At 37.1% G+C, this 27,009-nt stretch overlaps 1 protein-coding gene across 2 annotated transcripts in view; it reads right to left on the bottom strand.

Annotated features, from left to right (window-relative positions):
• CTBP1 (C-terminal binding protein 1) overlaps window positions 1-27,009 on the bottom strand; it is a 449,102-nt gene that overhangs the window by 392,381 nt on the left and 29,712 nt on the right. The window contains exon 1 of one of the 2 annotated variants that reach the window (XM_027836129.1): window positions 15,895-15,921. The exons of the other annotated variant lie outside the window; for it this stretch is intronic. The gene's annotated coding sequence lies outside the window, so the exon portion shown is untranslated. Of the gene's footprint in view, window positions 1-15,894; window positions 15,922-27,009 lie in introns of those variants that run through there. 2 annotated transcript variants of the gene reach the window in all.

The following is a 27,009-nucleotide window of genomic DNA, read 5'->3' on the forward strand; positions in this document are numbered from 1 at the left end:
AGAAGTTATCTCAGGATGAGCAGCTTGGACACTAGGAAATATCCATAGAACCATCTTGGAAGCAGTTATTTACACCTTGGAAGAATTTATTTTGGAGGTTGTAGGGAAATCTTATACATAAGAAACAAGGGAGGGGGGAGAACACCTGTTGAACTTTTAGTGTGCCCACTTGAAACTATAAGCAGTCATGTTTTAAAGAAAAGTAACTCAACATGCAAGAAAGGATTACAATATCACATACTTAATATGTAAGCTCATAAGTTTTCCTACTTAGAAGTCTACCAAAATAAGGGTTGCACTTGTAGTTTTTTTTACACAACAACAACAACACTAGCTAAACTCCCCACTTAGCTTCACTTCTACAGGTAGAAATTTGTTCATTATTAGCACCTCAAGCCAGTAGATCATAAAGTAGATCAGAGGTCAACATGAGGTATTCGCTAATGAAAATAGGCTACTCAAGACATAAGCAAAAGTAAAAGATGCTCATAGAACCTAAACAATATTTACAGTAGCACTTTCTGAGGTAGCAAAAACTAGAAATAAGGTAGATGTTCATCAACTGGGGACTGATTGAACAAACTGTGATATTCTGAATGTAATGAAATATTATTGAACCATAAAGAAATGAGCATGAAGAACACAGAGAAACTTGGGAAGACCTGTATAGATGTAGAACAAAATAAGCAGAGTCAACAGAATAAACACAATGACCACAATTATGTAATAGAATATAACACAAAGTCATCAGACTGTGTTGACCCATCTTGACTCTAAGCACTGGGAATGGGGTAGATCTCCCTCCTCTCTCATGTGATGCCAGTAGAGGTGGAAGGCTACAGTTGTGAAATAAAGCATATGCTGTCAGATATGATCGAGGGGTTTATCTATTTGGTTGCACTGCATTGCTTTGTTTCCAAAGTGTTTTAGTGGGGGAAGAGCGTAATATTGGGAAATTACAGAAGTGCTAAAAATAATCGATACTTAAAAAAAACCCCACCTCTAGCTTCTTATGCTTCTACTAGAACTATCTCTAAAATTGACAGCTTCTTTAAATGAAAACTTTCTGCTTTGTACCTGTGTAAAAATTTGGGGGAAGAGTCTTTTTTCCATGAAGGTTTATTCTGTTTTAACTAAAGCCATCATAAACAGCTTTAATTTTATATATTAGTGGGACTTCTTGTCCTTTATGCTGACATTGATTGAACGGCTTGGTTTTTGAAATGAAGATTCATGGCTAGTAAAGGTTATATATCTAATTATGACTGTCAGATTTACCATTAAAACTATGCAGTTATTCATGTTGGGAATTATGTTATACAGTTTTAATGTTTAAACTATCAAGTCCTGGGAGCATGTAATTAGGGACTTCTAGAGACAGTCTCCTCAGAACACTTGAGCCATAAGCCATCAAGAAACACCATAGGTGACTATGCCACAAAAGTTATTAAATTGTGTATACCCTTTGATCCAACAATACCACTACTAGGTCTGTACCCCAAAGAGATCAAAGAAAGAGAAAAAGAACCTATATATGCAAAAATGTTTATAGAACTCTTTTTATGGTACAAAAGAATTGGAAACTGAGGGAATGCCTATCAATTGGGAAATGGCTGAACAAGATATGGCATATGAATGTGATGGAATATTATTGTGCTGTTATAAATTATAAAGAGGATAGCTTCTGAAAAACCTGGGAAAATTTATATGAACTGATACAAAGTGAAGAAGAACCAGGAGTACGCAGAACCAGGAGAACATTGTACACCGCAATAGGCATACTGTTCAGTTGTTTCAGTAGTATCTGACTCTTCATGACCCCATTTGGGATTTTCTTAGCAAAGACACTGGAGTGGTTTGCCAATTCCTTCTCTAGTTCATTTTATAGATGAGGAAACTGAGGCAAACAGGGTTAAGTGACTTGCCCAGAGTCATATAGCTAGTAAGTGTCTGAAGCCAGATATGAACTCAGGAAAATGAGTCTTCCTGACTTCAGGCACATCACTCTATCCACTGTGCCACGTAGCGGCCCAACAACCATATTATAATCAACTGTAAAAACTTATTAACTCTCATCAAAACAATGACCAACCACAATTCCAAAGGACTCATGACGAAACAAGCTATCTACCTCCAGATAGAGAACTGATGGATTCAGAGTACAAGCTGAGGCTTTCTTTTTCTCTTTCTATCTTTATTGCTTGCTTTCATTGTAAAAATGGTTAATGCTGTAATTTGTTTTACGTGACTATACACATTTATAATGGGCTTTGTTTTTCTTGCCTTCTCAATGGGTGGGAGAGAATTTGGAACTGAAAATAAAATTGAGTTAAAAAATAGAAAACACCACAGGTAACTGGGAGGAGCTAATAAACTGAGGCAGCTGGACTATTCAGGGACTTCAGGCCATTTTGAACATCTCTTTTGCAGATGAGTATAGTTCTGGACATGGCTCTCAGTCAAGAGAATGAGAAACATAAAAGAGAGGTCTGAAAGAGGAAGAGACAGTTAGATGCATCTGTGAAAGATAGTGTCTGCCACCAAAGGCCACATAGATAACAGACAGACTAGATAAGATGCTAGCCGGGAACAACAGATCAAGGTACCTCACTTTACAGAAAGGCAGAACTATCAATAGCTAGCTTGTGAATATACTTTAAGCAAAGTAAAAAATATCAGAAAGGAATCAGTAAGAAATGAAGATGTAATTTCCAGAGTCTACAACTAGATTCTTCCAAAAGAGACAAAGGAATTGATGTCAAGATGAGTGCTGAAACACAGTAATATCTAGGATAGTAGAAAAATTAAAACAAAAACAAAAACAAAAACCAACAAACTCAACTTTCTCTATTTCATGGGAATAGGGCAAGACAGACCCAGAGTGGTCAATAGTGTCTGCTAAGTACAGGTTATCTGGGGCAAAAGGGAAAGAGCTAGCAAACCTGATCCCAGAGTAAAAATTGATAACTAGGTTCTTGGAAGGGCTTAATAATGCTAATTTTCTTAGAAATAAAAATCTTATTTAACATACAGATTGGTTCAGAAATTTATACTTAGGAGTGTTCTAACATAGCTATACCTTTATCCAGCTAAAATAGAGCTTCTATGTACTTTCATTTTCCATTCTGTTTTCCTTTAGTTTTATAACTAAAATTGCTCATTTAACCCGTCAAGTGCCTTGTGGATTCACCAAGAGGAGCAGGAATTTGTACACACTGGTTGGTATAAATATAGGGGGGCAGCATGCCTTCAGTGGTGCAGCGTTAGCAGGCCAGTTCTAGAATGCAAAGAAATGAAATGAGTGAAGCCAGGATAGACATGGTAAATAGAAACCTAGGAGGGAAGGAGCCAAATCTGGAGGCTAGCTCATCCCTTCATATGTAAGATGACAGCATCTTAAGTAAGATGGAAGCTTAGAGAATCATCTAGTCAATTTCCTGAACTTAAAGAAAAAAAAAATCTGAAGTCTAGAAGGAGGTGACTTGCCCAAGGCCAACCCAATATTAAGAAGCAGAACAAGTATTCAAATCAACGTCTTCTGAGTTCAAATCCTGAGCTCTTTCTATTATATCTGGGACTTTCTCAGGCTGATTCTTACATTCCCTCTGAAGAGCCTTCTGCTCATCAGTTCCACCACAAAAATCAGAGAACTCAGTTTCATCTGATTGTGCTATGTCCTGAGACAATAATGCAAGAGTATGGATGGCAGACACTAGAGGGCAACATGATCTCATATACTTCTCTCCAAAAGAGGACCACGAAGGCCATACTGGGCAGCTGGGTGGTGCAGTGGATAGAGTGCTGGGCCTAGAGTCAGGAAGACTAATTTTCTGAGTTCAAATCTGGCCTCAGACACTTACTAGCTGTGTGACACTGGGCAAGTCACTTAACCCTATTTGCCTCAGTTTCCTTATCTAGAAAATGAGCTAGAGAAGGAAATGGCAAACTACTCTGGTATCTTTGCCAAGAAAACCCCAAATAGGGTCACAAAGAGTCGGACACAACTAAACAAGAAGTTGAAGGAATAAGGGCACTGGCAGTTGGGGGGAGTTAGGAAACACCATTCGGAAAAGAACTAACTAACAATAGCGGCAACAGTAGGTGTAGTACTAGCAAACATGGATGGTTTCTTTGAAACATTTCAGTTCTGACTGATAATTCAATCAGTATTTGTAACATGTCTCTTATATTCAAGGAATTGTGTGCTAAATTCAGGTGACACACAGATGTATGTGTGTACTTCTCACTCCACTGACGCAGACAGCACCTCATGTCTTAGGAGATGGTTTTGTGAGTTGTCATTACTATAAAATCTATCCATTTTTTGGTGATGAGCCTCTCCACACAGACTGGTCTTCAGGAATCCTGTTCCTGAGACTTTTATTTGAAAGTTCCTGACATACCTCGTATTTTGTGCACATGGCTGTGAAGAGCCCTGCGCAATGTCCTTGCCACAAAGAAGAACCAGGCCATTTGAAATGCCCATATCTAAATTTCTGGAGACCTAATTAGTGCCTCAAAGGTCAGTAATAGTAGGTGATTGCTCTGATACACCATGGCCCAAATGACCATCACGAAGAGCATAAGACTCACCTCAGTTCCATACTGGACTAGCTTCGCCCTGTCGCCTCCTCTTTTCCCTTTTACATGGCTAGTAATTATTTTCTAGGGATAGCTGCCAGAAAAGAAGTAGCACATCTTGCCATAAAGCATTCACTTTGATTTTGGGGTTCACATAAAGAACACCAAATTGACATTTCACAGTCTTTATCAGCTTAATCTCTTCTTAGTATAATATAAATTGACTTTAAAGTATTAATAGGCTAAATAATGTGACTCCACTTAAAATAATGACAGAGATTATTTTGGAGCATCAGCAGGTAGTGGCCTTAGGTCTTGGAGCAATGATTTGCTTAGCAGCTTCCAATCAGGAGCCTTACTTTTGTACATGAGCTACATTTTTAAAAAACGCTCTACTTCTTCCCTCCTGACAGCCCAGAGGGTTTTGTTGGTTGGTTGGTTGGTTTGACCTTCCAACTATATTGCAGATTCCTTTGGGTGGCTGTCCTATACTTTTCCTTTGCAAGAGATACTAAATAATGACAATTCACATTTCTATAGTGATTTCAACACTTCCATATGTACAAATTTTGCTATGAGAGGCAGACAGTGCAAGCAGTAAGATCTTCTACGTATAGATGAAGAGACTGAGGCTTCAACAGATAAAATGACTTGCCGCTGGAGAAATCATGTCACAACCAACATTCTAACTTGCATTCCATCAGTTAAAGTCAGATGCTTTTGCAATCACATCATCATCTATGATTTTTTTAATATCAAAGAGCATCAGATAATAGAAAAATTTCTTAGGGAAATTTGATAAATATAATTGTTAGAACAGATTCTGTCCTGTAGCCATCCTGCATAAATTAACTTTGAAATGAACAAATTAAGATTAAATTGACTCATATGTTGTAACGCAAATGTTGGACTACAAATAGCTTACTGAAATTAAAGAAACAATTCCCTCGGAGTACTGGATAATTTTTTCCTACTGCTATTGAAGCATCTTTTTGAATCACATATGGTATGCATCAGCATAGAAATTTACACGGCAAAGTATCACAACTTAACTCTTCCTTTATAAAGCAGTTTGAATTCCATCTCAGTCTTCCTCTGTCTTCCATTATGGGAACAGCCCTCTCCCCTAAGATGCTACTGGAACTCCCTCCACCCCAAGGAAGTTTGAGTAATCTAATACTCTGGGTTGGGCCTGCTTCTATTGTAGCAGAAGTAGGAAGAATAATTCAATTCAATAAGCATTTAATACCTACTATGTATAAGGTACCAAGAGCATAAAGGGAAGAAAAAAACTGCCTTCCCCGTATAATAAAGTAACATGCTATTGGGTGGGATGAAACAAGTCTACATATACATGGATACAACGTAATTTGAGAAGAGTGAGGGCACTCACGACTGAAGGGAACACTCATGGAGGTCATGGCCCAGATAGATAGCCTTTAAAGGAAAAGAAAGATACTAGGAGGTAGGAAAGGGAAGGGAATATATTCCAGTATTGGCAAATGTATTGTACACATGCATTTGGTCACCTATGAGTGAGATTGAAAATGGAATGTCAAGTCTGACCAACAACTAAGAGTCCAGTTTGTCTATAGCCTATCTAAACTTTTAGGCAAGGGCTGAGTGTGGATCCATAGGCCTCAAGTTATTTTTATAGCAGAGCAATTCAATTTAATTCAATTTAACATTTTAATAAGTTTCTTAAGTGGATACAGCATTCAAGAGACCATGATAGGTATGTATTGAGTTTATAAAAAGAAAGACATAGAATCATACATTTAATTTTTCCCTTATCAGAATGTTTTTATTTTTCAAAATTTATATATTTTTCAATTACATGTAAAAACTATTTTTGACATGCTTTTAAAAAATGAGTTCCAAATTCTCTGGTCCTCTCCCCTCCCCTCTTCTCCTCTCTCCTAGAGAAGGCAAGCAATTTGATAAAGATTATACATGTGCAGTCATGCAAAACATATGCCATATTAGCCATGTTGTGAAATAAAACAGACCAAAAATATGAAACAAAATGAAGTTTTAAAAAAGCATGCTTCATTCTCCATCAGTTCTTTCTCTGTAAGTGGATAGCATTTTTCAACCTAAGTTCTTCAGAATTTGTCTTGGATCATTGTATTGCTGAGAATAGCTAAGTCATTCACAGTTCATCATCACATAACAGTGCTGTTACTGTGTGCAGTGTTCTCCTGGTTCTGCTCACTTCTCTTTGCATCAGTTCATGTAAGTCTTTCCAGGTTTTTCTGAGAGCATTCTGCTCATCATTTCTTATAGTACAATAGCATTCCATCACAATCATATACCACAACTTGTTCAGCAATTCCTCAGTTGATGGGCATCCCCTAAACTCCCATTTTTTGCCACCACAAAAAAATACAAAAAATATTTTTGTACAAATAGGTCCTTTTCCTTTTTTCTTAAATCTTTTTGGGATATAGACCTAGTAGTGAAATTGCTGGGTCAAAGGGCAGAGACAGTTTTATAGCCCTTTGGGCATAGTTCCAAATTGCTCTCCAGAATGGTTGGATCAGTTCACAACTCCACCAACAGTATAATAGTGTCCCAATTTTTCTACATCTTCAGTATTTGTCATTTCCCTTTTCTGTCATATTAGCCAGTCTGATAGGTATGAGGTAGTACCTCAGAATTGTTTTAATCTGCATTTCTCTAATCTAATCAATAGTGATTTGGAACATTTTTTCATATGACTCTAGATAATTTTGATTTCTTCTTCTGAAAACTGCCTCTTCATATCCTTTGACCATTTATCAATTGAAGAATGGCTAGTCTCCTTATAGATTTGACTCAGTTCTCTATATATTTGAGAAATGAGGCCCTTATCAGAGAAACTTGATGTAAACAACTTCGCCCAGTTTTCTGCTTTCCTTCTAATCTTGGCTGCATTGGTTTTGTTTGTGCAAAAACTTTTTAATGTAATCAAAATTATTCATCTTACTTTCCATAATGCTCTCTATCTCTCATTTTGTCATAAATTTTTATCTTATCCATACATTTGACAGGGAAAATATTCCATGGTCTCCTAATCTGCTTATATCACCCTTTATGTTTAAATCATGTACTCATTTTGACCTTATCTTGGTATATGGTGTGAGATGTTGTTCTATACCTAGTTGCTGCCAAACAGCTTTCCAGTTTTCCCAGCAATTTTTGTCAAATGGTGTATTCTTGTCCCAAAAGTTTGGATCCTTGTTTTTATCAAACACTGGATAACTTTGGTCAGTTACTATTCTGTATTGTGTACCTACTCTATTCCTTTGGTCCACTCTATTTTGTAGTCAACACCAAATTGTTTTGAGGATCATACATTTAAAATACTGAAGAGAGCTTAGTGGAATGTTTTCATTTTACAGATAAGGAAGCCAAGGTCCACAGAGAGGAACTGACTTTTGCTCACAAAGGTACAGGCATTTTCAGGTCCCCTGAATCCAAATCTAGTTCTCTTTCTATTCCATCACCCTCCTTACCTTCAACCCTTCCCTCAATTACCCTCTACTGGAACAGAGTATAGGTCATTTTTACTTCCAAGCCTAGAACTCCCTCTCTCTCTCTTCCTCTCTGTCTCTTGGCTTCCTTCAAGTCTCAGTTAAAGCCCCACCTTTTACAAGAAACCTTTCTCAATACTTAATGCTGGTACCTTCCCACTGAGATCACCTCCAATTTATCCTATGTCTTGTCTGCACATAGATGTTTGTATTTGTTTCCCTCTTTATATAGAGAGAAGAGGAATTTTTTTTTGCTTTCTTTGTATCCTCAGCGTTTAGCACACTGCCTATCACACAGTAGGTACTCAAAAAATGCTTGTTGATTTGTTGGCTTTAGGATTACTGCAATGCAAATGATGATGGCATTGCTGTTGCCCCAAGGCATTACTACTAAAGGAAAGACAAAGTAGGAGCATTATTAGTGTACAGAGAAACTCTTAGAAGGCTGATTTATATACTAAAATACACATTTCTGGAAAATAGTACCACTGGGCAGGTGGAAGGAAGGAACAAAACAATCATTCAAGTGTCTACTATATGCCAGGCATTGTGCTAAGTGCTTAACAAATGTCATTTCATTTGAGTCTTTTTTTCAAAAAATTTTTTTTTAAATTTTTAGGCAATTGGGGTTAAGTGACTTGCCCAGGGTCACACAGCTAGTAAGTGCCAAGCGTTTGGTCTGAGGCCAGATTTGAACTCAGGTCCTCCTGACTCCAGGGCCGGTGCTCTATCTACTGAGCCAACTAGCTGCCCCTCATTTGATTCTCATAACCACCCTGGAAAGTAGATGCCATTATTACCCACCTTTTACAGTCAAGGAAACTGAGACATACAGAGATGTAGTGGCTTGCTCAGGGTCACACAGCTCAGTGTGTGCCTGAGATTAAATTTGAATTCAGGTCTTCCTACCTTTAGACACAGGGTTCTATCCACTGTGTCACCTATTATATTGCCTACTGCATTCAGTAATGACTTACACAGAATATGTACTCTATAATTATTTATTGAATAAATGTAAATCTTTTACTAATCTTTTTTGAAAAATGTCTAGTAAAGTATTCAGCCAACCTCTACACTTAATGGAAGCTTGAGATAAAACTAAAGCCAACCATGAACTTGTCTTAACAATGACTTGGGCTTAATTTAACAAAAACAAAACAAAACAAAACAAAAATAAAAACAAAACTTATCAAGCCTGAGATATTTGTAAAAACCTATATAGTCAGAAAAGTACACAATCTGAGTATAGGTTTATGATATGCTCATTACAAATCACTCATATCTATTCATTGAATTGATATTTCTCTCAGGTAAAAGGTTTTTTAGGCTAGTTGCTGTTCTTCGTACGGACTTGGAAATTATTAAAGCCACAATTTTTTTTAAAAAGTCTGTAATTCAGGTTTTTCATTAATCCTGGCTTATCTTTCCTCTAGTTAGTCTTTTTAGGGATTACTTTATAGCACTCATTGTGGCTTTACTATATTGCAAATATTTATAACATTTTCTGTTATGATGATGGTAATAGCTCTCATTTGTAGAGTAGTTATCAGTTTATAAGTACTTATAAGTAAACAAATACCTCTAAATGTTTAAAGTCAGTCTGCTGTTTTTTTTTGAAACCAAAACACTATTCATTGACTTAATAAGTTTCCTTCTTCCTTTATTAAGACAACATCCAGCCCAAATCATCAAACCTCTAAATTGTCAAAATCAGAATTTGAAAGTTTTATTGTAATATGATCAAGAAAATCACACACACACATACACACACACACACACACACACACAACGTAACTCTAAGCATGTAAAAATTTACATAGCAAACAGGTAAAAACTTTGGCAAATCTCTCTGTACTGTTGACACCAGTTCCTTATAACAATGGTGTGACAAACAGAAGTTGTTCTCCTTGACTTCCTCAGGCCAGAGGAACTACCAGAGATGATGGAACAGAAAGTACGGCTGCAGGAAGAAGACTGGATAGGCGCTGGTGTGACCGACCCATCTGCCCTCAGGAACCAGAGGTAGCAGTTCAGAATTAGCCAAGTGCTTTGTCAGGTTTCCCTTGATTATCACTAGATAGCTACAGCCAAAAGTAATTTTAAAAATTGAGTCACCATGTTTTAGGAGGAAACATGCTGAGCTAGGAAAAGAGGGATAAACAGGCCAGGCTCTAGATAGAGAAATGTAAAAGAGTTTTGAAGGAAAAAAAGTATACCTTCTTCTTAAAAACACAATCCTCAGTTTCCTTTTATGAAATTACTTCTAGAATGTTACCTATTTGTGCACTCTGAATTCACAAACTTTGTTGTAGCTATTTCTGTATAATTTGTCAAAAAGATAATACTTGTCATGTTGATTTTGTTTTACCATCTTGTATATGTTTTAACTCCCCCTATTAAATTGTAAGCTACCAGAGGGCAGGAATTATATCTTATTTGTCTTTCCATCTCTCCTACTGCTAAGCAACACACTTTGTACATTCTATACACATAATCTTTGTGAAAGGAATCCATCACAAGATACCTACATCTCTTCTGTGAAAGTCTTATAATGGCCTTTGGCTCAATGCAATAACTTTCTGATATGACACAAGTCACTTTAATTAAAAAAAAACACACACACACACATACACATACTATGAATCACTTTGGCAATGGAAGAAAAAGATGGTGAGACAAACAACAACATGTTGTCTGCTCAAAGTGGGTCTGAAATCACTGCTCGAGGTGACCTCTGAGCTACATGAATACACCATCTCCAAATAGTAAGTGAGCCAGTCAAGGTTCTCCGTGACCTTCATTATCCTCCTCTGGACTGCCTCTGGCTCAGTCTCTCTACTCTATGCTGAAGGGATCTGTGTCAGAGATAATGACAGAAAGATGCAAGTGAGCCAGAACAGAGGAAGGGAAAAAAATGGAAGCTTGAGGGATAGCAATAACATCTTAACATGATATTTTCTTGTGAATAAATTCTATCTTTGGTGCACAAATGCAGATACAAAGGGGTATTTATTTTGTGCTCTCCCCACCACTTTATATGGTTGAATATAATCTGGCATGGTATTGTGCAGAAGGCAAGCTTTGGTTTGAGGTGAACTCACCAAACAGAGCACGAGAAGTAAGAAGGTGCCTACAAGTAAAGAGAAAACTCAGCTCGCCAGAAAAAATGCCTCCTTGAATGTCTTTTCCGGAGCCCCTTGCACGTGGCCCCAGATCACCCAGATGGTTTTGTGTCCATTTTAAGGTTCTCCAAGAGGAGAAGCCAAGAACTACAATTTGGATTTCTTTCTTGTAAATCATTCTCTTGGCATACAGACACTGAGAAAAGGAAGAAAGCATGGCTTCTCAAAAACTTATCATACATATGAAGAAATCGACTAAAAGCAAAACTAAAATACCAAGTAATATTCAACTGCAACTGAAAAAGTACAAGGAGTCCTCACATTGACAGCAGCTTATGCTCCTAGAAAGGAGATTTTAAGTAAAAATTATTTACATCGAATCCATTTGTCCAGAAGAAACAACATTAAAATAATAAGTAACACACTGAATTTGAGACTTGATGGTCAATTTAAAAAAAAATAGTTTTGTGGTTAGGGACCATACTTTATCTGAACCTTTTATCTTCTCCAGCACCAAGAATGGTGCTTTATACCTGGTAGGTACTTAATGTTCAATAAATTGAATGGATTTTCAGAAATTAATGCAAATACCCATATAAAGCTTTTTAAAGTACATACCAAATAATTTTAAAATGCAGTAGTCACTAAATACGTGAAAAGTGCACTTGACATACAGCATCATAGTGTTCCACACAAAGCTGTTAGCTGAATTTCTTTTTTAAGTTCGTCTTATCATTACTGTAACAAATCAGAAAGTGAAAGAACTCCTATCAGGGTCATGGCACTCAGAATGCTTTCTGGGGTAGATTTTGACAGGTGTCTTTGAAGAGATTTCTTGAAAAGACTTAGGGTCACTTGATGGCTTTTTGAAAAACTGATGCAGGGACATCTTTTCATTTGGCATGCAATTATGCAGCAAGATTATGCACAACATTATTTCCAGGGCATGCTGGAGGACTCCATGCTTCTGTTCTGTAAATACCAACATCAGTATTCTTAGATTACTATGGAGTTGAGAGAAATGAAGGGGTCCTCAGAAGGTCACGGCTGTCACACATAGCCGATGCAGTTTATGATGCAAAGAGATGCTGGGCAAGTCATGCTGAAAAGATAGACAATTTGACTTACAGCCTGGATCCAACAGGATCACACGTACAAAAGGGAAGCGAAACACTTAGTGGCACTCCTAAAATCAACAATCCCAAAATGATCAATTCTGACATATGGTAGATCTATACTCCCTGTATTAAGCAATGGCAGAGTGGAATTAAGGTCTGTTTTACTGCCCTGTTAACTCATTTTTTCCTGTAGCAGGTAGACGTAATAAGGACCAAATGGCTGGGTTTGTTGGTAGGTTTGGGGTTTTTTTTTTCCTGAATCATAAAGTAGGAAGTCTTTCTGCTATCTTAAGTTGCCATGTCATCAGCACTGGCAGCTTTACCTTGCACTCTTGTCATCCAAAACCTGCCTTTAAAATGCACAAGGTAAAACTCAATTTTCCAGCCTTTGCTCTGTCATCATGTTGCAGCTTCACTCTGTCAAAGTCTCAGATCATCTGCTTAAATGGCGGCCAAACTCAAAAGCACACAGTGCTAAGGACTCAGGCCCAAAATCTATGAAAAATTCTTACCATCTCAGTCATAATTATTGTATATTAGCTTATAGGCCTGCATTGTACCACCATGAGAACACTTTTTTCCTTTTAATCAACCATTTTTAAAGCTCAAATGGGTAATCTGACTATAAAGTAATGAGACTCAAACACAAACACAAACATACTAAAGCTTATGCATCCAAACAACTATTGTCCTTCAAAGTACTCACCTTTCGAAGTTACGTATTTACCTCCAAAATAAAGCTACTGCTCAAAACTTTAGGTAAATTCTGAGGTTGTTTACTATATACAAATTCACTTTCTTTCTTTTTTTTTTGGTAACGGAATATTCTTCCTCAGCCCACTAAATTTCTCATAATACATGGTCTTGCCTTTTCCTCACTCTGCTTTAGCAACTACAGATTTCCAATGTTTTAAAAAAGAAAACGTGAAAACAGTAGGGTTTTTTTTTTACTCTTATTTAATGACAAATGATCTATGCTACTTAAATATCATTACTATAATAGCTTCCACTGGGAAATATATTAGCCCCTAACCCCTCAAAATGCTAATATTTACCTATAACTGGTATTTCTAAAAACTTTCTCAGAACTTAAATACACATATTTGCCACTACTTGTCAAATACTCTTTAGAGTAAGCCTTAAAAACTATTTTTTAAATACTAATAGGGGACATCATCACCAATATAAGCTATTCATCATCCTTTCCCACAAAAATTGGGATCCAACTTTACAAAAAGGTGGTTTATTTTACATAAATTGGAAAAGTGCAAAATGGAGACCCTATCTATCCATGAAGAGGAATACCTATTTCACAAGGATTGAAAAAAAAAATGATACATGTAATGTCAAATTTCTTTGAACTCTGTGAAAGGAACACATTCTCATATCCTAGTACTATTATATTCAATGAAGAGTCTTCAGCTTGTGAACAGTAACAGCTTGTGAACTTCTGATGTCAGATAATAATAATGAAAACTAACAAAAATAATTATTTGCTTGGATTTATCCAGAAAAGGGGGGGGGAAACCTGTGGCCTCGAGACCACATGTGACCTTCTAGGTCCCTGGGTGCAGCCTTTTGCCTGAGTCTAAGGTTTACAGAACAAATCCTTTTTTTTTTTTAATTTTAATTTTTTATTTTATTTTTGATGAGGCAATTGGAGCTAAGTGACTTGCCAAGGGTCACACAGCTAGTTACTGTCAAGTGTGTGAGGTCGGATTTGAATTCAAGTCCTCCTGATTTCAGGGCCGGAGCTCTACCCACTGTGCCACCAAGGTGCCCCTAACAAATCCTTTTATTAAGGGGATTTGTTCTGTGAAGTTTGGATTCACTCAAAGGGCCAAGCTTGAGGACCTAGAGCAGTCCTGAGGCTGCAGGTTCCCCAACCCTGATTTAGAACATCTATTTCAAAGACCTCAACAATCCTTCCAAACACTTTCACATAAATTACACTTCAAAACATCACAGATCTGTGATTTCATCATGGACTCCATGTAGACCAGGGGGGTCTGAAGCTGAGGCCCATGACCTTATTATTCAAAATATTTCAATAACTGTACTTCAGTATAATTGGTTTCCTTTAAAATTTTATGTATTTCATTTTAAGCACTTAAAAATAGTATTCGGAGGAGTCCCCAGACTTTGCCAGGTTGTCAGAAAAAAGTCTACGACACAAAAATGGTTAAGAACCCCTGATCTAAGCTAACCGGAGTTCCCCTCCTGTAATCCAAAGTATACTGTTTCATGAGTTGCTAGAGCCAATCCTCAATGATACTCTCCAGAAGTAGGTAGTTTAGTCTTTGGATGGCAGACCTACCGTCTGTCACTTCCCAATATCAGAAGCCTTTCTAATCTACCTACCTCAACTCAAAGTACCAGTGGAAACTGAGAATCCGACACTGCGTCCAAACCACAAAAAGCCATTAGAAGACAACTTTGGCAAGGTGAGTACCACTCTTCAGAAAAGAGGTGGAACTTCTCCCTTAGTTTCACAATTTTCCTGTGAAGCACTTAATGGAAAAGCCTTCCTTTCACTGACAGATAGCCACTATACTTCACTACCCAAATCGCTTATTGCCTGATGATGCAGACTCTCCAAGAGCTACTCTGGTTTTTTAAGTCATCACAATTCATTCAAGCACTCCCTTACCAAGAAAAAGAGTAACATCATTGCATCCTAAATTATTTTCTATCATGTATTTTTCCAAAAATCTTACTATTTTAAAGGCAATAATTGCCACTTTTCCATTAGACAAAAAAAAAATATCATCAGAGGGCATTAACATTTAGTCTTTAGAGCAACCCTTAAGAGCTATTTTTTAAAAACTAAGAACTCAGATTAGTGAAAAAACATACTCTACCACATTCAACCTAAAAATTACTATTAAAACGAATTCTAATTTACCTCTGTAATTAAAAAAAAAGAGAGAGAGAGAGAGAGAGAGAGAGACAAGCAGTGACTTGCCTAGAGTCCTACAGCTAGGAACTATGTGAGGAAGCATCTGAAATAGGTCTTCTAGACTCCAAGTGGAGCATTTGATCTACTATGCAAGAGATACTTGGCTTTGGTCATCCTTCCCCCACTTTACTTAAATTGATCACCTCTCACACTGGCATGAAAATTAGGGGATTTCATGAAAACAGACCTATCTAGTAGCCACGTAATCCCTAAAGCTCATCTATCTCTCAAAATCTTTTATAAAAAGTATTGCTCCTTTAAAATTTAGAGAAATAATTTTCACATTTGCTATGAAATGCTTCAAGTACTAATCACAGTAAGCAGTCCTGTAATACATGAAGGATATACGTAAGGCAAAGCTGCCCTGGCTTCTATAAGAATAAACATGACTGTACTTTGAAGCTTCTCAGTCAATGGTCCTTTGTACCACTTAGTGCTGCTTGGTCCCATCACATTTAGTGAAGTCTTATCTTCTCGTGACTGATGGTCTTATGGATCACTGCCTAGCATATAAGCTTCTCCAGTGGCCATTTATGTTCACCTTTTTGTATAACACAAAAAGACCAGCAGCACTGTTAACACAAATGTGTAATACTGACCTTCACTGGTCTTGATAGGACTGGAATCACAAGCACTCCACTCTGTCCTGTTGATAAGCATATTGGAAAAGAAATTAGTGCTAATCTAAATGCTTATAATTTTTAAGGATTTCTATCTGAATTGAAATTTTTTTTTACCATTTTTGAATCCTACATGCATCCTTTTCAAAGAAGTATGTCGTATTATTCTGCCCCTTCATACAAAGGTTAATTAATAATGTTTAGCAAAGTGTAATGGCACTATTTCTGTCTGACTTTAATTACCATATGTGGTACCCCTATTCATGCAATCTTCCACGTTCATGGCCTTAAGCTTATCTTTGATTCTCTCCTCTCCCCACAATTCTCCTAAGCAAAATGACCAGACCCTACAGATCCCATCTCTGCAATATCTCTTACCACCTCTCCTTTGCTCTTGATTGTGATGGCTGCCACCCCTCACCACTCCCCCACCCCAACTCCCAACCCGCCCCATACAAATTCTCATTACCTGCACTGCTGCAATAGCCTCTCTACAGTTCTTCCTACCACCATCATTCATTCCACAGCTGAAATAACTTCTCTTACTTATCTAGTCATGCCATCTATCCACTCAAAAAAATTCAATGACTCTCCTTTGTCTAATGAGTAATGTTGAAACTCATCTGCCTAGCATTCTAGGCTTTCTACAATCTAATGCTCCTTTATCCAGGCAACTTTTTCATATAATTCCTCTACATACACTCTACTTTCTAGCCACATAAGACTGGCACAGCTCCCCACGCCTATCCCAACATTTCCTGCTCTCTCAAATACCTGGGCCTTTGTGGACAACTTTACTTAGGCACAGAATGAATCCTTCTCTTCTTTATATCTTACCGAATTCCTATTCTAAAAAACCCTGACTTGAAATCTCCTCTAAGGTAGTCTCCTTCCCCTCCACCAATGCACCTACAGTCAATAACAGTATGAAGTAAGGCTATGTATATGAATTACACATACTCTTACTAAACTGAAAGCTTCTTAAGGGCAAGGGATGTATCTTTATAAAAATCTTGTCCTCTACTAATCCTACTACTCTTCATATAATAGGCATTTAAATGTTAGTTATGGCTGAATGTTTATACTCTTCAAAGAGAAAGAGCATGCACTAAAATATTATGTTAAGAGCAACCAGCTGAATAAGTGTTACTCTTTAAAATCTGGAGGCTGACATGTGAGTTTAGAAGGGGAAGAAATGGGGACATGGGGGCACCAATGATGAAGAACTGAGAAACAAGGAAAAGAAGATCATAGGACTGGATTCCAGAAGGAAATTCCAAGGTTATCTAGTTCAATTCTAGTAAATGAAGATCCTGGGAAGTTAAAAGGGAAGGTGAATAATGTAGGAAGAAATATTTAAGTCGTTAATTTACAAAAAGCTTAACACAGATAGGACCGAGTTAATTTGGGAGGGACAACCTGACATATTCAATTCAATTTAATTCAATAAACATTTTAAAAGTGACTACTATGTGTCAGGCACTGTAACAAGAGTAGGAGAAACAAATAAGGAAAAGGGAGCTAGTCCCTGCCCGGAAGGGTGGGAGTCCTCTATACAAGGAAGAGTCTGGGAGAAGCTGAATGTTCCACTTTCCAATCACAGGGGAGTCGCAACTGAGTTGAGGTGCTGAAGCCCTCATCAGAAGTTTCCCAGAGAAGTCAGGAAAACAGAATTAGAAATTCAGCTTTATCCCTTAGGGGACACACAAATTAAATTCTCTACGCCTGTTTCCTCACTGACAAAAAGTTATAATATCAACTCTGCCTAACTTATAAAACTATTAGAAAAATAAAGTGAAGACAAGTAAAAGGCAACTATAAAATATGAAATAACACAAAACCAGAAGGTAATTATCTACCCCCTACCACCTTATAAACTTGGGATGAATGACTGAACAGGTATTTATTAATAATTACTATGCAACACATATAAGAGAATTCAGCCGCTGGGAGGGTAACAAGACCTGGGGTCTTCAGTATGTAACAGGAAGTCAGATAGCACTGCCTGGGGGACGAGCTTAAAGCAAGTGGCAAAGACCACAGGGCCTCACCCCCCCTGGCAGGAAGGACTGGTGATCTTCCATCTCACCAGAAGGATGGATGACTCCCAATTTATCCAGTAGGTAAAAGTAGCCATGTCACTCTTGCCCACCAGCCTGATGGGATCTGGACAAGGTTGGGTGGGGTGAAAGAGGAGGGCTTAAGGGAAAGCATCTCCTACTGGCAGGTCTTCCAGCCTAGCCATAGGGTTAGATAGCAAACTGTCACTACTTTTCAGCTTGGAATAACTTGAGCATATGTGACAATCTTAGATGCAGCTCCCTCCTGTCCCCACTTCCATAATCTGCTTCTCTCTACACCATGTTCCACATAACTAACAAACTGATTGTTACAAAGCAAAGGTCCAGCATGTCACTCTCCTCAAGAAGCTCTAGGATAAAATACAAACTTTTCTGGTGACCATTTTGCATGTCTGTTTTAAAGCCATTCATAGTCTATCACTGAGACTATCTTCCAGGCTTACTGCAGATCACTCTCCTTGACACACTCTTTAGCCTAGGCAAATTGGCTTGCTTGCTGCTCCCCGGAGATGACAGGCTATCTCCCATCTCCATGCCTTTTCACTCCCATCTCCATATCTTTTGGAATAGTCACTCTTTTCACTTCTGCCTCTTGGAACCCCAAGCATCCTTCAAGGCTTAGAGGAAGTGCCATTTCCCACATAAAGTCTACCTCAATTCCCCCCAAGCTGCTAATATCCTCTCTTTCAGCAATAACTTGGTATTGACTGATCTTTGTGTGTGTCATACATTACTCCCCCAGTGAAATATGCACTCTTTAAAGGCAAGGGCATTATCAGTATATCTGTGCAGTCTGAATGGTTACACAGTGACTGACATACAATAGATGCTTAACAAAGGCTTGAATGAAGGATTCACACTTAACAGTTTAACTAAGCCCATATTTTTTGCACAGACAGTAGGCAGAATACAAACTATATCACTGAGGCATTCATTATATTATCTGACCTAGTCTAGCAGAAAAGACCCTCTCTGGCTCCTTAGCTTTCTAGTATGCAATAGCTTATTCATATCTTGCATAATAGCCACTCTTCCCTATGGAGAATCTCTTAGGATAAATAAAATTTAATTGGATGGAGTTATTTCATTACCCCAGTTAAATCAATTAATATACACCTTAAATAAAATATTGGTACACTGTTTATTATAAAGGTTTTTAAAGTTGACAGGGTGCCTAGGCCTATCTACAAAGTAGAGCACTGGGCCCTTGCTAAGGAATATATTGGGGCAGTTAGGTGCTCAATGGATAGAGTGCTGGGCCTGGAGTCAGAAAGACTCATCTTCCTGAGTTCAAATCTGGCTTCTGACACTTACTAGGTGTATGACCCTGGGTAAATCACTTAATCTTGTTTGCCTTAGTTTCTTCATCTATAAAATGAGCTGGAGAAAGAATGGCAAACCCCTCCAGTATCTTGCCAAGAAAACCCCAAATGGGGTCATGAAGAGTTGTATACAACTGAATAATTGCGCAATTTCCCAAATGTAATCTGCCCCTACTCATTCCTAATCAATTTTGGACCCAGCTCACTGAATACCTGCAATGTCTGTCTGAAATGTGTTTATTTACATACCAATAATATGGATCAGCTTTCTAACTATATGTCCTAAATGTAGATAATAAGCATTTTTTAAAAATCCATTTAACTTTCCCTATATGGATTCCTGGGTTGATGATCTGTTTGGAGAAATATTGCATCTTATTGAAGATACTCTGTAATATAGTGGGGAGTGATATAATTTGCACAAACAAAAGTATTTACAAGTCTCACTAAACTGAAATCCTCTTAAGTATCTTTTGCCTTTCTTTGTATCCCAAGCACTTAGCACCCAGTAGGCACTTAAAACACGTTTCTTGACTTGACTTGATTTTACCATAACAGAATCCCTCTTTCATTTGAACCCTGTATGAGCCCATTCTCCATGGTCTTGGCAAACACATATTGTAAGCATATTTTTCCTGGTTTCATGTCCTGTTTAATATGAATAAATGGAAGGTCATTGGACAGTTATCTCTGTGGCTATATTCACCAAGGAATCTTGTATGAGGTTAACATATGAATGAAAGACTGAGGTCCAATAGAAAAGGTTTTGAGGCTTTGTTCTGTTCTGCTGAGTCAGATGCTTCTCCTTAATCATTAACATTAGGGACATAGGGTACTTTCCATACCTTTCAATTAACTATGTGACTATAATGACATGAAGTGCTATTCAGAATCATTTGTGAAGAGCTGTCTGTTACCTGTTCATATTTTTGAGGATCTTCTCCATAGACATGCAGATCATTCTTATTAGGATTTTATAAAAACTACAAGAAGAAGAATCAATAGCCTAGTGTTTATAAACCCCAAAATAATTATAAACCCCAAAACCCTAGGAAATAATTACCTAGTTGGTAGGAGCTGCTAGGAAAACTGTAAAGCAGTCTGGCAGAAATTAGGCACAGACCAACATCTCACACCATTTTGCCCAATAAATACAATATGGACATACACCCTGCATATTAAAGTTTAAAGCAAAAAAAAAAAATTAGAAGAGAAGTTGATCATATGCCTCTTGCAGCGATGGGCAGGGAATGAATTATTAACCAACAAAGAAAAGAAGCAATTAAAAAGAAAATAGAAAATTTTATTGCATGAAATGGAAAAGCTTTTGCACAAATAAAATTAATATTAACAGCTAATATGAAAGAATATTCCATATCACCAATAATAAGAGAAATGCAAGTCAAAATAACCCTGAAATTTCACCTCATACTCAGCAAATTGGCAAAGATGATAAAAACCAAAAAGAGACCATGTTGGAAAGGTTGAGGAAAGACAGACTCACTAATGCATTGTTGGTAGAATTGTAAATCAATATAAGTAGTATGGAAAGCAATTTGGAATTAAGTCTCTTCAACTAATTCAAATATATTTCCTGCCTAATGTCATTCCATTTTTTTCTCACCTACAATAAAAACTTTGACTGACTGAATAGGAATGTCTAGGCTGTGTTCACACTTAGGTATTAACTTTGACTTAATGGAGGTATTATCACCTGATAAAGGTATCAGGGCTAACTAGGATAAAACAGATAACTAGGATTAATTGACTCATTTAATCCTTACACAAAGAAGTGAAAACAGTGTAGATGTCACTCTATTGGGGAATGGCTAAGCAAACTGTGGCACATAAATCTAATGGAATATGTTGTTCTGTAAGAAATGAAGAGCATGTATGGCAGGACGCATATGAACTGATGATACAAAGTTAAACAAGCAGAAGAAGAAAACACATTAAAATATAACCACAAAAAAACAACATAGCAATATTGTATAATAATATAAACTATAACAATGTAAATGTAAAGAACAACAACCACACAATAATTGAAACTAAATGTGGCATGCTTCTAAAGAACAAGCTTGGCCCAGAAGAGGACATAGGAAAGAAATCTCCTGTTCCTCTGCAGACATCAGGGTCCACAGTTGTAGTGTACTGCATATAATGTCAGATTTTTTAAAATATGTTGAATAGTTTTACTGATTTTTTTCCCTCTCCTCTGTTTATTTATTTATTTTTTTAAATTATTTCTTATAAGGGATGGGATTCTGGGTAGTTGGAAAGAAGGGAAACAGAATCTAGGTGACATAACAACAAAAGATATCAAAAATCTATTTAAAATAAAGATTTTGTAAAGATCAGCAATATTTTGGGAGCATTTACATAGTTCATGATTTTTCCATTCTTTTGGTATTTCCCAACTTGAGATGCTAAGCTTCAGTGCTTTCCAGATTATATGTTGTTTCCAGTAGGGATTTCCTTTCAGTGTCCTTGGTCTGGTCCAGCTGGCATTCTATATTCCTAAATTCCTTTTTTTTTAAAATTCTTCCTATAGCACTTCAGGGACTGAGGTGTTAAGTCTAAATATGGTAGTTCCTCTCTCACTGATGATTCACCGTAATTATATATAAAACTATAATATAATTATAATACAATTGAATCATCAATGAAAACCATCAACTCGCTCTAGCTTCTATCATAAAAAAGTAGTGGCAGCTGCTATATTCTAATTAACACAGATAATTCTGTCAAGTAGCCAGACACAACAACACTGCAAAATGGAAATTTTAGGGCACTACAAAACTGATTAAAGAGTTTGTGGAGTAGCTTAGGATCTTAAGGCAACTAAACTCCCAAAAGCCAAAGCACTATATTACAATTTATTTACATTGAAAGCATATTAGGATATGAGTTGTTACTATTTTAAAAAATATTTTGAAGTTAAAGGATTATTAATCATCAATACCATTAACAGTTTCACATTCATGATGGCAGACATTTACATAAAGTTTTAAAAAATATCCTGTGAAACTACTTACTAGTCCCACATCAATAAATTATAAATCAGGAAGTAAAGGTAACAGGACTGTTAAAATTAATCAGAAGAGAAATCAACAATATCATTCCACTGCCATGTAAGCTCAAAGAATTGCAAAGAAATGGGTAGAATGTATTCATTTGATATGTATGGAACCAATGTGCCCAAAGAGCAGCTACTAACTCAGGACAGTGGGAAAGGGTTGAAAGATGTGACAGTAAAGGAGAAATACCAGCAAATACCTCTGAGCAGTGAGGTCAGGAGATGGTACAGTGAAGGCAAGCCAGAAGGAAGCAAAACAAGATCAATGCCTAGTTAAGTCTACCAAATGGGTTGGAGAAGAATGCCTAAGGAGACCAAGAAAATTCACATGCCAAGTTGAAATACAAACTCTACAGGAGAGCCAAAAAAGTAGAGAGATGTAATTAGTGGCAAACCATAAGAACAAATATTTCAAAGCAAGGCATTCTCTAGGAGGGCAGACTTCCTTGGAGGGGAGTTTTAGGGTGGGAGTACAATGTTTAGTCCGTGGACTAGAGATTGCCACCTATCGAAATGTGTAGAACAGACTGATGACAAATCATACATTTAAACTACATAACTGGCCATTAACCCATGGACAACGTCTTACACAGTATAGTATGAAGATGGTAAAATCTGATCAGCTGACATAAAAAAATCATTTATTCAACACTAACATATCAGTTCCATTTCACACTTTGCTTCTTATTTTCCTCATGGTTTCATGTAAAAATATACTCTAAATAATCTGGGTGAGCCAGATTTCTTTTTTATAAACTGCAGGCTCATTTTTCTCCTCAACTGTTTCAAGAGATAACCCTGCTTATAGCTTGTATCTTCTTCTTAGTTTCAATCAGAGCTGCCCTTTATTCTAGTGGCTGTTGAAAAGGAAACTGAAAATGTGGTGCTATAGGCAGTTTCTGGCTTCTTTTAGCCTCTTCATTATGGCAACTGTTTCACCTTTGACAAATTTCTCTCATAAATGGTGACAGAGACAACATGTTTTCCCCATTTTTCAGTGTCAACATCTTGTATAAAGAGATCAAATTTGGAAGACGTTCTATATAAAGTTCAAATAAAAGAACTCACTATTGATAGCAAGGGTTCTCAATGCTATTTATAGATGCCAATGGATCACCTCTATACAAAAGATTTTTTGATCTATATATACAACCCTGCTATTTCCCCTGAGCTTCAGTCCTACATCAACAATTCTTTTATTAGACATTTTAGTTCCGTAGGACACCTCAAACTTAAGATATCCAAAAGAGAACTCACTATCCTTCCCCCAAATTCACTGTCTCCAGAACTTCCCTATTTCTATCAAGAGAGCTACCATCATTTCAGTCACTAGGGTTCATAACAGTGGAGTCATCTCTGACTTTCCTCTCTTATCACCTACATGAACAATCAAGTCAATAAGCATTAATTAAGCACCAATTACACTATGGAAAGTATTGTCCATTCTATCCACACAACCTCCCTCACACTCATCCCCTTCTCTATGATCACTTGGATGCTTAGTTCAGGTCCTCATCACCTCTTGCCTGAACTACTGCAAAACTCTTCTAATTGGTCTCTCTGCCTTCAGTTTCTTCATTCTCCAATAGTAAGGGCTATAAATGCTTGTTAAGCAACTGACACAACTGCAGAAATGATACTGCTAAAGCATAGCTTTGATGACATGTCATTCCCCTATTCAAAAAGCTCCAACAACTCCTTACTGCCTGTAGAATAAAGTAGAAATGGCTCAACTGGGTATTTAACACCTTTTACCACCTGGCTCCACATGAACTTTTCAGAGTTATTATACATTACTACCTTTCACATACTCTCTAGTTCTGTCCAATTGGGTCCTCCACATGTGACATTCCATTTCCTATTCCTGTGACTTTGCACAGGCTGGAATGCACTCCCTCCTTCACTTCTCTGTCTCTTGGAATCCATCACTTCCTTCAGAGCTCAATTTGAGCACCATGTCCTAAACAAGACCTTTCTGGACACCCCCGGCTCACAACACTGTGCCCCGTGAAAAATCAATCTCCTGTTAACACTGAGTATTTACTTGTATGTGTCTGTTGTTCCCCAATAGTATCGAGGATCCTTGAAAGTTTCACTTTAGTTTTTGTAACCCCCATGTCTAGTAAAGTGCCTGGCAGACTAGGTGTTTAATTGAAGTTTATTAACTGATTTTTTTAAAAAATCATACAAGGAGATCTAGTTCAACCTTCTAACTTCATAAAGGAGGAAACTGAGGCCCAGAGAAATATAATGACTTGCCTAGCAGAACTAGGACTCAAAGCAAAGTCTTCTAATCAAATCTATTATGCTTTTCACCAGATGTTACTAAAATGAGCCCTGAAGCACTATGCTTCTTTCATAAAATCTACAGAAATGGCAAAGAGATTGAGTCATTTGTAATTAAAAAAAAAAAAACTAGATGAAAACATATATTACCCAGGCAGGTTATGGCATGCTGTTAGATAAAAGCCTGCTGACTTGGTTTAAAAATATGTACATTCTATACAAAGACTATCTGACTTGGGCCCATAATTAAGTAGGGGTGGCTAAAAGATCTGATAAAACTTGGGGAAACCTCAACATGCTTTTAGAGAATCACAGAATTTCAAAGCAGGTAGGGACCTCAGAGATCACTCTCAAGAGTTACTTACCTGACCCTTCTACCCATCAACAACATCACCAACAAGTGATCCTCCAGCCTCTTAAAAAGGTCCAAGGAAAGGGAACCCACTGCCACCCAAATCAACAGATTCTATTTTAGAAAAGCTCTAATTGTCAGGAAGTTCTTCCTTAACTGAATCTGAAATTTATCTCTATAACTTCTACCCATTGTTCTTACAACTGTCCTCTAGAGCCAAGGTGAAGAAGTATCATCCCTCTTCCTCCTGACAGCCCTTCAAATACCCAAAGACAGTTATCACATCACACCAAAATCTATTCTCCAAGCTAAACATTTCTAGTTCTGTCAATAAATTGTGAAGGAGACTAGTAATCTGGGTGGGCTATGGGTATCTGTAAGAAATCCCTGAAAAGGAGGAATAATGACCATAGAAAAACAAATGTTCCCTCAAGAAATACTCTTGCTTAGCTGTTATCAGGGAGCAAATGCTTCTCATATTTTGACCTGTTTTCCATTTTTAAGGCAGCAAGTGAAGATGCCTGTGCACCAGCTAGGAGTGTTTTTCAACTGTGATTCTCAAATGCTCCTTTTTACAGTGTTCTCAAAAGCACTATCATATTTCCTTCCCCTTCTCTACATTTTTTGGAGCCTCTCAGGCCTACTTTTTTGCTTGGCCACCTAGAACAAGGGACAATCCATGACCATCTGTCCTCTGAAAATTAATGTGTAAGGAGGGAGTTGCTGCTCCTGAGCCTCCTCTCATGAAGCTCATAGAAGAATAGACACCATGAATACTACTCAGGATGGTTTATTTGGGAGGGGACAAAGCTCTTTTAGAGCTGAGGAACAGCTGCTCAGCCCATGAATATAATTAATATTTTCACTCTACAATGCAAACTTCAAGATAATTCCCCAATGGTAACTTTCCTTGGCCCCCAAAGGATGTAATTTGCCTGTTGGTTCAAAATTCTGGGGAATAAAATAATTCAATAACTTTTTAAAAAAATGATCTCCAGTCCCCTACCATCCTGATCCTGTTCACCCTCCTCTAGATGTTAGTCAGGTCATCAATGACCTTCCTAAAATGTGACACCAGAAGTGACAAGAATCCTACAGTCATGATCTAACTGGGATAGGGGAGAATAGGGCTAATGTCTCTTCTGTTGTAGACAGTAGGCCTCTTGTAATCCAGCCAGAAATAACATTAGTTTTTGTTCTGCCATGTCACATTGCATATGGTCCTCAAACACCAAAGATAACACTCTTCTGGAATTAAGAATTTTATTTTAATCTAGTGTAAACTTTATAATTATACTATTGATGTAAAAAGGGTTAACTAAGCAAATTCATAAAGAATTGGTTCAACCTAACTGAAAGAAAAAGCTACTTAAATAGTTTAGTACAGGAATTATTTACACAAAAATTTAAAATGAGTTCTATCTACCTATAACTATGACAAAATTCTTACCTTCAAATGCTATCCTCAGCTAATATACTTAAAAAGTATATAATTCTCTATTTTCCACAGATTCAGATGATCACATATGTCCATTAATCTTAATTACTGAGATCTAACAGTAATCATGTAAATCTTTACAAAAACCTAAAGGAGAAAATCCTTGACACCTAAAGAAAAAAAGAACTAGTACTAACTTATAAGCTTGTCTTTCCAATTGTATGAAATTTTTATAAGAATAATACACACACACACAGCAATGGCATCATTAGCATGGAAAAGGCAGGCTTTTGCAGTAATATTCTGTAGCAGACCACAATTTCATGAGAACAGAAGACCACAACTTTACCATAAATTAATTGCATGAAAAAGGTATGGAATATAAGATTCATGCTTATTGTTAGCAGTTTTTTTTTTTTAAATTGACTTACTAAAACAAAATGCCTACTTGAACGATCTTTTCTAACAAGGTACCTCCCATCCTTGTCAAAATTATACAAGATTTCTTGAAAGAAACAGCATCTAAAGATCTACAT

This window comes from Vombatus ursinus, unplaced genomic scaffold (genome assembly GCF_900497805.2).
Source record: "Vombatus ursinus unplaced genomic scaffold, bare-nosed wombat genome assembly UNPS02014818.1, whole genome shotgun sequence".
Classification (NCBI taxonomy): domain Eukaryota; kingdom Metazoa; phylum Chordata; class Mammalia; order Diprotodontia; family Vombatidae; genus Vombatus; species Vombatus ursinus.